Source organism: Ascidiella aspersa, chromosome 3, assembly GCF_963924565.1.
Source record: "Ascidiella aspersa chromosome 3, kaAscAspe10.2, whole genome shotgun sequence".
In the NCBI taxonomy this organism is placed as follows: domain Eukaryota; kingdom Metazoa; phylum Chordata; class Ascidiacea; order Phlebobranchia; family Ascidiidae; genus Ascidiella; species Ascidiella aspersa.
The window spans coordinates 11,675,425-11,688,676 of NC_139449.1; the positions used below are offsets into that span (position 1 = coordinate 11,675,425).

General features: G+C 34.5%; 4 non-coding genes across 4 annotated transcripts; all 4 read right to left on the reverse strand.

Annotated features, from left to right (window-relative positions):
* Nucleotides 1-1,409: 1,409 nt before the first annotated feature.
* On the reverse strand, nucleotides 1,410-1,481 carry Trnad-guc (transfer RNA aspartic acid (anticodon GUC)). Its single transcript has one exon. It is a non-coding gene; the product is annotated as a tRNA-Asp (tRNA).
* Nucleotides 1,482-3,141: 1,660 nt separating this feature from the next.
* On the reverse strand, nucleotides 3,142-3,213 carry Trnad-guc (transfer RNA aspartic acid (anticodon GUC)). Its single transcript has one exon. It is a non-coding gene; the product is annotated as a tRNA-Asp (tRNA).
* Nucleotides 3,214-4,860: 1,647 nt separating this feature from the next.
* Nucleotides 4,861-4,932, reverse strand: Trnad-guc (transfer RNA aspartic acid (anticodon GUC)). The gene has a single exon. It is a non-coding gene; the product is annotated as a tRNA-Asp (tRNA).
* A 6,840-nt stretch (nucleotides 4,933-11,772) lies between these two features.
* Nucleotides 11,773-11,844, reverse strand: Trnad-guc (transfer RNA aspartic acid (anticodon GUC)). Its single transcript has one exon. It is a non-coding gene; the product is annotated as a tRNA-Asp (tRNA).
* Nucleotides 11,845-13,252: the final 1,408 nt, after the last annotated feature.

Consider the following 13,252-nt stretch of genomic DNA (forward strand, 5'->3'; position numbering starts at 1 on the left):
CTTTATTGATTTGTGTGTCTTTCAAAAAGAACAAGAATTAGTGATTTCAAAATAATAGCTAAACACATTTTTGTTGAATAGTGTAAAGTTGTAAAACCATCAGTGATAATTGGAAATATTATTTTAATTGGCTCGTCATTATACGTGTATATTTATCAACAAGCTTTAGATATCTCTAGTTTAACTAAGTGAAGATTTATATTCAGTTGAGTACTTATTCAAGGTACTGAAAAACTTATTTTGTATATTTGTCTTTAGTGCATCGTTTGCTTTGATGAGATTGAAACCGAAAAATACTTGATAAACTGATTAAAGAGGTAATACAGATTGTGATTAGTACATCAAAGGGACAGCCGTTCTGCAAGCGGGTGGTCAATGAATTTGAAAAAACAACACTGATAAGGTTAACAGAAAATTTCAGCAGCGCTTCATTAGACAGTTCTCCTTTTTTCTTTGTAATTATCAAAATCAGCTTTGCTGCCTATATAAATATGGAATCAACTACTTGGCTTATACTTCGTTTGACACAATTATAAAAGCGAGTTCAATTTATCGCAAGACGACTTTAGTAATAAAATGTCACCCAATGCTGTTGAGAACTGCAATGCAATCGGACTCCTGAGCATGAGTTTCTGTGAAACGCTTCACGTGTCTCCAAAGATTGAAAGATTTCATACAGCGAAACCAAGACGTAGAATGAAGAGACAATCAACCTACAGTAAACCCACTTGCATTAACAAATCTGCAACGACTAGTACAACAAGGAAACGAGCTCGAAGCGAAGAAAATGAACATGTAAACGATCGTTTGCAATGCCAACCAGAATGCCTTTTCAAAGACTATCGACAGCAAGCGAAACGTTTTAGACACGTGTCAGATATCACTGCTTGCAAAAATCCTTCTTACGCTCACCAAACAACTACAGTGCCAATTGGAAGAAGAATCAATTTCAGTAAAATATCTGATGTTGGTCCATCTTTCCCGAACCTGTCATGCTCTTCGTTGGTTACCAGTGTTCTGCGAGGTCAACATGGTCGGCGTTGTCAGCAAAACTTGCGCACGTGTGCTGTTGCATAAAATGTTGCATCATTTTGTTATTTTCATTTTCTATATTAAGTATATGTTTGTTCCAACCTTTTGTATTAAAAAAAATATTATTCAGCTTTTCTTTATTGTTTTGTCTTTATATATGCGCACGTATTTATCTGTTATGTTTCAGTTTTCAAATGTTATTCATGTAATTTCATGGTTCCAAATATACAGCAAAGTTCGTGTATTTCATTCATGTTTCAACTACCAACTTCCAATCAGTTATATCTAGAATTATGTTAAGGTTTACAATTTGAGCGGAATCGAAATAACATAAGAGTAGAAAAAGCAAATGAATAACTTCAGCCTTTGAAAAAGATCTCCCCGTCGGGGAATCGAACCCCGGTCTCCCGCGTGACAGGCGGGGATACTGACCACTATACTAACGAGGAAGACGTGACAAGGTAGCATACCTATATTGGCTAGTGTTATTTCGCGTTTTGAATAATAAGAAAGAAAAAAAAAGCTTCTGAGATTTGGAATGTCACATTTACAAATTAATATATCATATCAACTCTATCCATATTTTTGTTAACAATTGTATGGTTTACTAATCGAACCGTGTTTCCAATACATCTCAGATGATAGAAATATTCAACATTAAACGTAAGACCACTTGCAAACAAATTAAATTGCATTTGAACTTTATTGATTTGTGTGTCTTTCAAAAAGAACAAGAATTGGTGATTTCAAAATAATAGCTAAACACATTTTTGTTGAATACTGTAAAGTTGTAAAACCATCAGTGATAATTGGAAATATTATTTTAATTGGCTCGTCATTATACGTGTATATTTATCAAAAAGCTTTAGATATCTCTAGTTTAACTAAGTGAAGATTTATATTCAGTTGAGTACTTATTCAAGGTACTGAAAAACTTATTTTGTATATTTGTCTTTAGTGCATCGTTTGCTTTGATGAGATTGAAACCGAAAAATACTTGATAAACTGATTAAAGAGGTAATACAGATTGTGATTAGAACATCAAAGGGACAGCCGTTCTGCAAGCGGGTGGTCAATGAATTTGAAAAAACAACACTGATAAGGTTAACAGAAAATTTCAGCAGCGCTTCATTAGACAGTTCTCCTTTTTTGTTTGTAATTATCAAAATCAGCTTTGCTGCCTATATAAATATGGAATCAACTACTTGGCTTATACTTCGTTTGACACAATTATAAAAGCGAGTTCAATTTATCGCAAGACGACTTTAGTAATAAAATGTCACCCAATGCTGTTGAGAACTGCAATGCAATCGGACTCCTGAGCATGAGTTTCTGTGAAACGCTTCACGTGTCTCCGAAGATTGAAAGATTTCATACAGCGAAACCAAGACGTAGAATGAAGAGACAATCAACCAACAGTAAACCCACTTGCATTAACAAATCTGCAACGACTAGTACAACAAGGAAACGAGCTCGAAGCGAAGAAAATGAACATGTAAACGATCGTTTGCAATGCCAACCAGAATGCCTTTTCAAAGACTATCGACAGCAAGCGAAACGTTTTAGACACGTGTCAGATATTACTGCTTGCAAAAATCCTTCTTACGCTCACCAAACAACTACAGTGCCAATTGGAAGAAGAATCAATTTCAGTAAAATATCTGATGTTGGTCCATCTTTCCCGAATCTGTCATGCTCTTCGTTGGTTACCAGGGTTCTGCGAGGTCAACATGGTCGGCGTTGTCAGCAAAACTTGCGCACGTGTGCTGTTGCATAAAATGTTGCATCATTTTATTATTTTCATTTTCTATATTAAGTATATGTTTGTTCCAACCTTTTGTATTAAAAAAAATATTATTCAGCTTTTCTTTATTGTTTTGTCTTTATATATGCGCACGTATTTATCTGTTATGTTTCAGTTTTCAAATGTTATTCATGTAATTTCATGGTTCCAAATATACAGCAAAGTTCGTGTATTTCATTCATGTTTCAACTACCAACTTCCAATCAGTTATATTTAGAATTATGTTAAGGTTTACAATTTGAGCGGAATCGAAATAACATAAGAGTAGAAAAAGCAAATGAATAACTTCAGACTTTGAAAAAGATCTCCCCGTCGGGGAATCGAACCCCGGTCTCCCGCGTGACAGGCGGGGATACTGACCACTATACTAACGAGGAAGACGTGACAGGGTAGCATACCTATATTTGCTGGTGTTATTTCGCGTTTTGAATAATAAGAAAGAAAAAAAAATCTTCTGAGATTTGGAATGTCACATTTACAAATTAATATATCATATCAACTCTATCCATATTTTTGTTAACAATTGTATGGTTTACTAATCGAACCGTGTTTCCTATACATCTCAGATGATATAAATATTCAACATTAAACGTAAGACCACTTGCAAACAAATTAAATTGCATTTGAACTTTATTGGTTTGTGTGTCTTTCAAAAAGAACAAGAATTGGTGATTTCAAAATAATAGCTAAACACATTTTTGTTGAATACTGTAATGTTGTAAAACCATCAGTGATAATTGGAAATATTATTTTAATTGGCTCGTTATTATAGGTGTATATTTATCAACAAGCTTTAGATATCTCTAGTTTAACTAAGTGAAGATTTATATTCAGTTGAGTTCTTATTCAAGGTACTGAAAAACTTATTTTGTATATTTGTTTTAGTGCATCGTTTGCTTTGATGAGATTGAAACCGAAAAATACTTGATATACTGATTAAAGAGGTAATACAGATTGTGATTAGTACATCAAAGGGACAGCCGTTCTGCAAGCGGGTGGTCAATGAATTTGAAAAAACAACACTAATAAGGTTAACAGAAAATTTCAGCAGCGCTTCATTAGACAGTTCTCCTTTTTTGTTTGTAATTATCAAAATCAGCTTTGCTGCCTATAAAAATATGGAATCAACTACTTGGCTTATACTTCGTTTGACACAATTATAAAAGCGAGTTCAATTTATCGCAAGACGACTTTAGTAATAAAATGTCACCCAATGCTGTTGAGAACTGCAATGCAATCGGACTCCTGAGCATGAGTTTCTGTGAAACGCTTCACGTGTCTCCAAAGATTGAAAGATTTCATACAGCGAAACCAAGACGTAGAATGAAGAGACAATCAACCAACAGTAAACCCACTTGCATTAACAAATCTGCAACGACTAGTACAACAAGGAAACGAGCTCGAAGCGAAGAAAATGAACATGTAAACGATCGTTTGCAATGCCAACCAGAATGCCTTTTCAAAGACTATCGACAGCAAGCGAAACGTTTTAGACACGTGTCAGATATTACTGCTTGCAAAAATCCTTCTTACGCTCACCAAACAACTACAGTGCCAATTGGAAGAAGAATCAATTTCAGTAAAATATCTGATGTTGGTCCATCTTTCCCGAATCTGTCATGCTCTTCGTTGGTTACCAGGGTTCTGCGAGGTCAACATGGTCGGCGTTGTCAGCAAAACTTGCGCACGTGTGCTGTTGCATCATGTTATTATTTTCATTTTCTATATTAAGTATATGTTTGTTCCAACCTTTTGTATTAAAAAAAATATTATTCAGCCTTTCTTTATTGTTTTGTCTTTATATATGCGCACGTATTTATCTGTTATGTTTCAGTTTTCAAATGTTATTCATGCAATTTCATGGTTCCAAATATACAGCAAAGTTCGTGTATTTCATTCATGTTTCAACTACCAACTTTCAATCAGTTATATCTAGAATTATGTTAAGGTTTACAATTTGAGCGGAATCGAAATAACATAAGAGTAGAAAAAGCAAATGAATAACTTCAGCCTTTGAAAAAGATCTCCCCGTCGGGGAATCGAACCCCGGTCTCCCGCGTGACAGGCGGGGATACTGACCACTATACTAACGAGGAAGACGTGGCAGGGTAGCATACCTATATTTGCTGGTGTTATTTCGCGTTTTGAATAATAAGAAAGAAAAAAAAAGCTTCTGAGATTTGGAATGTCACATTTACAAATTAATATATCATATCAACTCTATCCATATTTTTGTTAACAATTGTATGGTTTACTAATCGAACCGTGTTTCCTATACATCTCAGATGATAGAAATATTCAACATTAAACGTAAGACCATTTGCAAACAAATTAAATTGCATTTGAACTTTATTGGTTTGTGTGTCTTTCAAAAAGAACAAGAATTGGCGATTTCAAAATAATAGCTAAACACATTTTTGTTGAATACTGTAATGTTGTAAAACCATCAGTGATAATTGGAAATATTATTTTAATTGGCTCGTTATTATAGGTGTATATTTATCAACAAGCTTTAGATATCTCTAGTTTAACTAAGTGAAGATTTATATTCAGTTGAGTTCTTATTCAAGGTACTGAAAAACTTATTTTGTATATTTGTTTTAGTGCATCGTTTGCTTTGATGAGATTGAAACCGAAAAATACTTGATATACTGATTAAAGAGGTAATACAGATTGTGATTAGTACATCAAAGGGACAGCCGTTCTGCAAGCGGGTGGTCAATGAATTGAAAAAACAACACTGATAAGGTTAACAGAAAATTTCAGCAGCGCTTCATTAGACAGTTCTCCTTTTTTCTTTGTAATTATCAAAATCAGGTTTGCTGCCTATATAAATACGGAATCAACTACTTGGCTTATACTTCGTTTGACACAATTATAAAAGCGAGTTCAATTTATCGCAAGACGACTTTAGTAATAAAATGTCACCCAATGCTGTTGAGAACTGCAATGCAATCGGACTCCTGAGCATGAGTTTCTGTGAAACGCTTCACGTGTCTCCAAAGATTGAAAGATTTCATACAGCGAAACCAAGACGTAGAATGAAGAGACAATCAACCAACAGTAAACCCACTTGCATTAACAAATCTGCAACGACTAGTACAACAAGGAAACGAGTTCGAAGCGAAGAAAATGAACATGTAAACGATCGTTTGCAATGCCAACCAGAATGCCTTTTCAAAGACTATCGACAGCAAGCGAAACGGACACGTGTCAGATATCACTGCTTGCAAAAATCCTTCTTACGCTCACCAAACAACTACAGTGCCAATTGGAAGAAGAATCAATTTCAGTAAAATATCTGATGTTGGTCCATCTTCCCGAACCTGTCATGCTCTTCGTTGGTTACCAGTGTTCTGCGAGGTCAACATGGTCGGCGTTGTCAGCAAAACTTGCGCACGTGTGCTGTTGCATAAAATGTTGCATCGTTTTATTATTTTCATTTTCTATATTAAGTATATGTTTGTTCCAACCTTTTGTATTAAAAAAAATATTATTCAGCTTTTCTTCATTGTTTTGTCTTTATATATGCGCACGTATTTATCTGTTATGTTTCAGTTTTCAAATGTTATTCATTTAATTTCATGGTTCCAAATATACAGCAAAGTTCGTGTATTTCATTCATGTTTCAACTACCAACTTCCAATCAGTTATATCTAGAATTATGTTAAGGTTTACAATTTGAGCGGAATCGAAATAACATAAGAGTAGAAAAAGCAAATGAATAACTTCAGCCTTTGAAAAAGATCTCCCCGTCGGGGAATAGAACCCCGGTCTCCCGCGTGACAGGCGGGGATACTGACCACTATACTAACGAGGAAGACGTGACAGGGTAGCATACCTATATTGGCTGGTGTTATTTCGCGTTTTGAATAATGAGAAAGAAAAAAAAAACTTCTGAGATTTGGAATGTCACATTTACAAATTAATATATCATATCAACTCTATCCATATTTTTGTTAACAATTGTATGGTTTACTAATCGAACCGTGTTTCCTATACATCTCAGATGATAGAAATATTCAACATTAAACGTAAGACCACTTGCAAACAAATTAAATTGCATTTGAACTTTATTGATTTGTGTGTCTTTCAAAAAGAACAAGAATTGGTGATTTCAAAATAATAGCTAAACACATTTTTGTTGAATACTGTAAAGTTGTAAAACCATCAGTGATAATTGGAAATATTATTTTAATTGGCTCGTCATTATAGGTGTATATTTATCAACAAGCTTTAGATATCTCTAGTTTAACTAAGTGAAGATTTTTATTCAGTTGAGTACTTATTCAAGGTACTGAAAAACTTATTTTGTATATTTGTCTTTAGTGCATCGTTTGCTTTGATGAGATTGAAACCGAAAAATACTTGATAAACTGATTAAAGAGGTAATACAGATTGTGATTAGTATATCAAAGGGACAGCCGTTCTGCAAGCGGGTGGTCAATGAATTTGAAAAAACAACACTGATAAGGTTAACAGAAAATTTCAGCAGCGCTTCATTAGACAGTTCTCCTTTTTTGTTTGTAATTATCAAAATCAGCTTTGCTGCCTATATAAATATGGAATCAACTACTTGGCTTATACTTCGTTTGACACAATTATAAAAGCGAGTTCAATTTATCGCAAGACGACTTTAGTAATAAAATGTCACCCAATGCTGTTGAGAACTGCAATGCAATCGGACTCCTGAGCATGAGTTTCTGTGAAACGCTTCACGTGTCTCCAAAGATTGAAAGATTTCATACAGCGAAACCAAGACGTAGAATGAAGAGACAATCAACCAACAGTAAACCCACTTGCATTAACAAATCTGCAACGACTAGTACAACAAGGAAACGAGCTCGAAGCGAAGAAAATGAACATGTAAACGATCGTTTGCAATGCCAACCAGAATGCCTTTTCAAAGACTATCGACAGCAAGCGAAACGGACACGTGTCAGATATCACTGCTTGCAAAAATCCTTCTTACGCTCACCAAACAACTACAGTGCCAATTGGAAGAAGAATCAATTTCAGTAAAATATCTGATGTTGGTCCATCTTTCCCGAACCTGTCATGCTCTTCGTTGGTTACCAGTGTTCTGCGAGGTCAACATGGTCGGCGTTGTCAGCAAAACTTGCGCACGTGTGCTGTTGCATAAAATGTTGCATCATTTTATTATTTTCATTTTCTATATTAAGTATATGTTTGTTCCAACCTTTTGTATTAAAAAAAATATTATTCAGCTTTTCTTTATTGTTTTGTCTTTATATATGCGCACGTATTTATCTGTTATGTTTCAGTTTTCAAATGTTATTCATGTAATTTCATGGTTCCAAATATACAGCAAAGTTCGTGTATTTCATTCATGTTTCAACTACCAACTTCCAATCAGTTATATCTAGAATTATGTTAAGGTTTACAATTTGAGCGGAATCGAAATAACATAAGAGTAGAAAAAGCAAATGAACAACTTCAGCCTTTGAAAAAGATCTCCCCGTCGGGGAATAGAACCCCGGTCTCCCGCGTGACAGGCGGGGATACTGACCACTATACTAACGAGGAAGACGTGACAGGGTAGCATACCTATATTGGCTGGTGTTATTTCGTATTTTGAATAATAAGAAAGAAAAAAAAAGCTACTGAGATTTGGAATGTCACATTTACAAATTAATATATCATATCAACTCTATCCATATTTTTGTTAACAATTGTATAGTTTACTAATCGAACCGTGTTTCCTATACATCTCAGATGATAGAAATATTCAACATTAAACGTAAGACCACTTGCAAACAAACTAAATTGCATTTGAACTTTATTGATTTGTGTGTCTTTCAAAAAGAACAAGAATTGGTGATTTCAAAATAATAGCTAAACACATTTTTGTTGAATACTGTTAAGTTGTAAAACCATCAGTGATAATTGGAAATATTATTTTAATTGGCTCGTCATTATACGTGTATATTTATCAACAAGCTTTAGATATCTCTAGTTTAACTAAGTGAAGATTTATATTCAGTTGAGTACTTATTCAAGGTACTGAAAAACTTATTTTGTATATTTGTCTTTAGTGCATCGTTTGCTTTGATTAGATTGAAACCGAAAAATACTTGATAAACTGATTAAAGAGGTAATACAGATTGTGATTAGTACATCAAAGGGACAGCCGTTCTGCAAGCGGGTGGTCAATGAATTTGAAAAAACAACACTGATAAGGTTAACAGAAAATTTCAGCAGCGCTTCATTAGACAGTTCTCCTTTTTCTTTGTAATTATCAAAATCAGCTTTGCTGCCTATATAAATACGGAATCAACTACTTGGCTTATACTTCGTTTGACACAATTATAAAAGCGAGTTCAATTTATCGCAAGACGACTTTAGTAATAAAATGTCACCCAATGCTGTTGAGAACTGCAATGTAATCGGACTCCTGAGCATGAGTTTCTGTGAAACGCTTCACGTGTCTCCAAAGATTGAAAGATTTCATACAGCGAAACCAATACGTAGAATGAAGAGACAATCAACCAACAGTAAACCCACTTGCATTAACAAATCTGCAACGACTAGTACAACAAGGAAACGAGCTCGAAGCGAAGAAAATGAACATGTAAACGATCGTTGGCAATGCCAACCAGAATGCCTTTTCAAAGACTATCGACAGCAAGCGAAACGTTTTAGACACGTGTCAGATATCACTGCTTGCAAAAATCCTTCTTACGCTCACCAAACAACTACAGTGCCAATTGGAAGAAGAATCAATTTCAGTAAAATATCTGATGTTGGTCCATCTTCCCGAACCTGTCATGCTCTTCGTTGGTTACCAGTGTTCTGCGAGGTCAACATGGTCGGCGTTGTCAGCAAAACTTGCGCACGTGTGCTGTTGCATAAAATGTTGCATCGTTTTATTATTTTCATTTTCTATATTAAGTATATGTTTGTTCCAACCTTTTGTATTAAAAAAAATATTTCTCAGCTTTTCTTCATTGTTTTGTCTTTATATATGCGCACGTATTTATCTGTTATGTTTCAGTTTTCAAATGTTATTCATTTAATTTCATGGTTCCAAATATACAGCAAAGTTCGTGTATTTCATTCATGTTTCAACTACCAACTTCCAATCAGTTATATCTAGAATTATGTTAAGGTTTACAATTTGAGCGGAATCGAAATAACATAAGAGTAGAAAAAGCAAATGAATAACTTCAGCCTTTGAAAAAGATCTCCCCGTCGGGGAATAGAACCCCGGTCTCCCGCGTGACAGGCGGGGATACTGACCACTATACTAACGAGGAAGACGTGACAGGGTAGCATACCTATATTGGCTGGTGTTATTTCGCGTTTTGAATAATGAGAAAGAAAAAAAAAACTTCTGAGATTTGGAATGTCACATTTACAAATTAATATATCATATCAACTCTATCCATATTTTTGTTAACAATTGTATGGTTTACTAATCGAACCGTGTTTCCTATACATCTCAGATGATAGAAATATTCAACATTAAACGTAAGACCACTTGCAAACAAATTAAATTGCATTTGAACTTTATTGATTTGTGTGTCTTTCAAAAAGAACAAGAATTGGTGATTTCAAAATAATAGCTAAACACATTTTTGTTGAATACTGTAAAGTTGTAAAACCATCAGTGATAATTGGAAATATTATTTTAATTGGCTCGTCATTATAGGTGTATATTTATCAACAAGCTTTAGATATCTCTAGTTTAACTAAGTGAAGATTTTTATTCAGTTGAGTACTTATTCAAGGTACTGAAAAACTTATTTTGTATATTTGTCTTTAGTGCATCGTTTGCTTTGATGAGATTGAAACCGAAAAATACTTGATAAACTAATTAAAGAGGTAATACAGATTGTGATTAGTATATCAAAGGGACAGCCGTTCTGCAAGCGGGTGGTCAATGAATTTGAAAAAACAACACTGATAAGGTTAACAGAAAATTTCAGCAGCGCTTCATTAGACAGTTCTCCTTTTTTCTTTGTAATTATCAAAATCAGCTTTGCTGCCTATATAAATATGGAATCAACTACTTGGCTTATACTTCGTTTGACACAATTATAAAAGCGAGTTCAATTTATCGCAAGACGACTTTAGTAATAAAATGTCACCCAATGCTGTTGAGAACTGCAATGCAATCGGACTCCTGAGCATGAGTTTCTGTGAAACGCTTCACGTGTCTCCAAAGATTGAAAGATTTCATACAGCGAAACCAAGACGTAGAATGAAGAGACAATCAACCAACAGTAAACCCACTTGCATTAACAAATCTGCAACGACTAGTACAACAAGGAAACGAGCTCGAAGCGAAGAAAATGAACATGTAAACGATCGTTTGCAATGCCAACCAGAATGCCTTTTCAAAGACTATCGACAGCAAGCGAAACGTTTTAGACACGTGTCAGATATCACTGCTTGCAAAAATCCTTCTTACGCTCACCAAACAACTACAGTGCCAATTGGAAGAAGAATCAATTTCAGTAAAATATCTGATGTTGGTCCATCTTTCCCGAACCTGTCATGCTCTTCGTTGGTTACCAGTGTTCTGCGAGGTCAACATGGTCGGCGTTGTCAGCAAAACTTGCGCACGTGTGCTGTTGCATAAAATGTTGCATCATTTTATTATTTTCATTTTCTATATTAAGTATATGTTTGTTCCAACCTTTTGTATTAAAAAAAATATTATTCAGCTTTTCTTTATTGTTTTGTCTTTATATATGCGCACGTATTTATCTGTTATGTTTCAGTTTTCAAATGTTATTCATGTAATTTCATGGTTCCAAATATACAGCAAAGTTCGTGTATTTCATTCATGTTTCAACTACCAACTTTCAATCAGTTATATCTAGAATTATGTTAAGGTTTACAATTTGAGCGGAATCGAAATAACATAAAAGTAGAAAAACAAATGAATAACTTCAGCCTTTGAAAAAGATCTCCCCGTCGGGGAATCGAACCCCGGTCTCCCGCGTGACAGGCCGGGATACTGACCACTATACTAACGAGGAAGACGTGACAGGGTAGCATACCTATATTGGCTGGTGTTATTTCGCGTTTTGAATAATAAGAAAGAAAAAAAAAGCTTCTGAGATTTGGAATGTCACATTTACAAATTAATATATCATATCAACTCTATCCATATTTTTGTTAACAATTGTATGGTTTACTAATCGAACCGTGTTTCCTATACATCTCAGATGATAGAAATATTCAACATTAAACGTAAGACCACTTGCAAACAAATTAAATTGCATTTGAACTTTATTGATTTGTGTGTCTTTCAAAAAGAACAAGAATTGGTGATTTCAAAATAATAGCTAAACACATTTTTGTTGAATACTGTTAAGTTGTAAAACCATCAGTGATAATTGGAAATATTATTTTAATTGGCTCGTCATTATACGTGTATATTTATCAACAAGCTTTAGATATCTCTAGTTTAACTAAGTGAAGATTTATATTCAGTTGAGTACTTATTCAAGGTACTGAAAAACTTATTTTGTATATTTGTCTTTAGTGCATCGTTTGCTTTGATTAGATTGAAACCGAAAAATACTTGATAAACTGATTAAAGAGGTAATACAGATTGTGATTAGTACATCAAAGGGACAGCCGTTCTGCAAGCGGGTGGTCAATGAATTTGAAAAAACAACACTGATAAGGTTAACAGAAAATTTCAGCAGCGCTTCATTAGACAGTTCTCCTTTTTTCTTTGTAATTATCAAAATCAGCTTTGCTGCCTATATAAATACGGAATCAACTACTTGGCTTATACTTCGTTTGACACAATTATAAAAGCGAGTTCAATTTATCGCAAGACGACTTTAGTAATAAAATGTCACCCAATGCTGTTGAGAACTGCAATGTAATCGGACTCCTGAGCATGAGTTTCTGTGAAACGCTTCACGTGTCTCCAAAGATTGAAAGATTTCATACAGCGAAACCAAGACGTAGAATGAAGAGACAATCAACCAACAGTAAACCCACTTGCATTAACAAATCTGCAACGACTAGTACAACAAGGAAACGAGCTCGAAGCGAAGAAAATGAACATGTAAACGATCGTTTGCAATGCCAACCAGAATGCCTTTTCAAAGACTATCGACAGCAAGCGAAACGTTTTAGACACGTGTCAGATATCACTGCTTGCAAAAATCCTTCTTACGCTCACCAAACAACTACAGTGCCAATTGGAAGAAGAATCAATTTCAGTAAAATATCTGATGTTGGTCCATCTTCCCGAACCTGTCATGCTCTTCGTTGGTTACCAGTGTTCTGCGAGGTCAACATGGTCGGCGTTGTCAGCAAAACTTGCGCACGTGTGCTGTTGCATAAAATGTTGCATCATTTTATTATTTTCATTTTCTATATTAAGTATATGTTTGTTCCAACCTTTTGTATTAAAAAAAATATTAT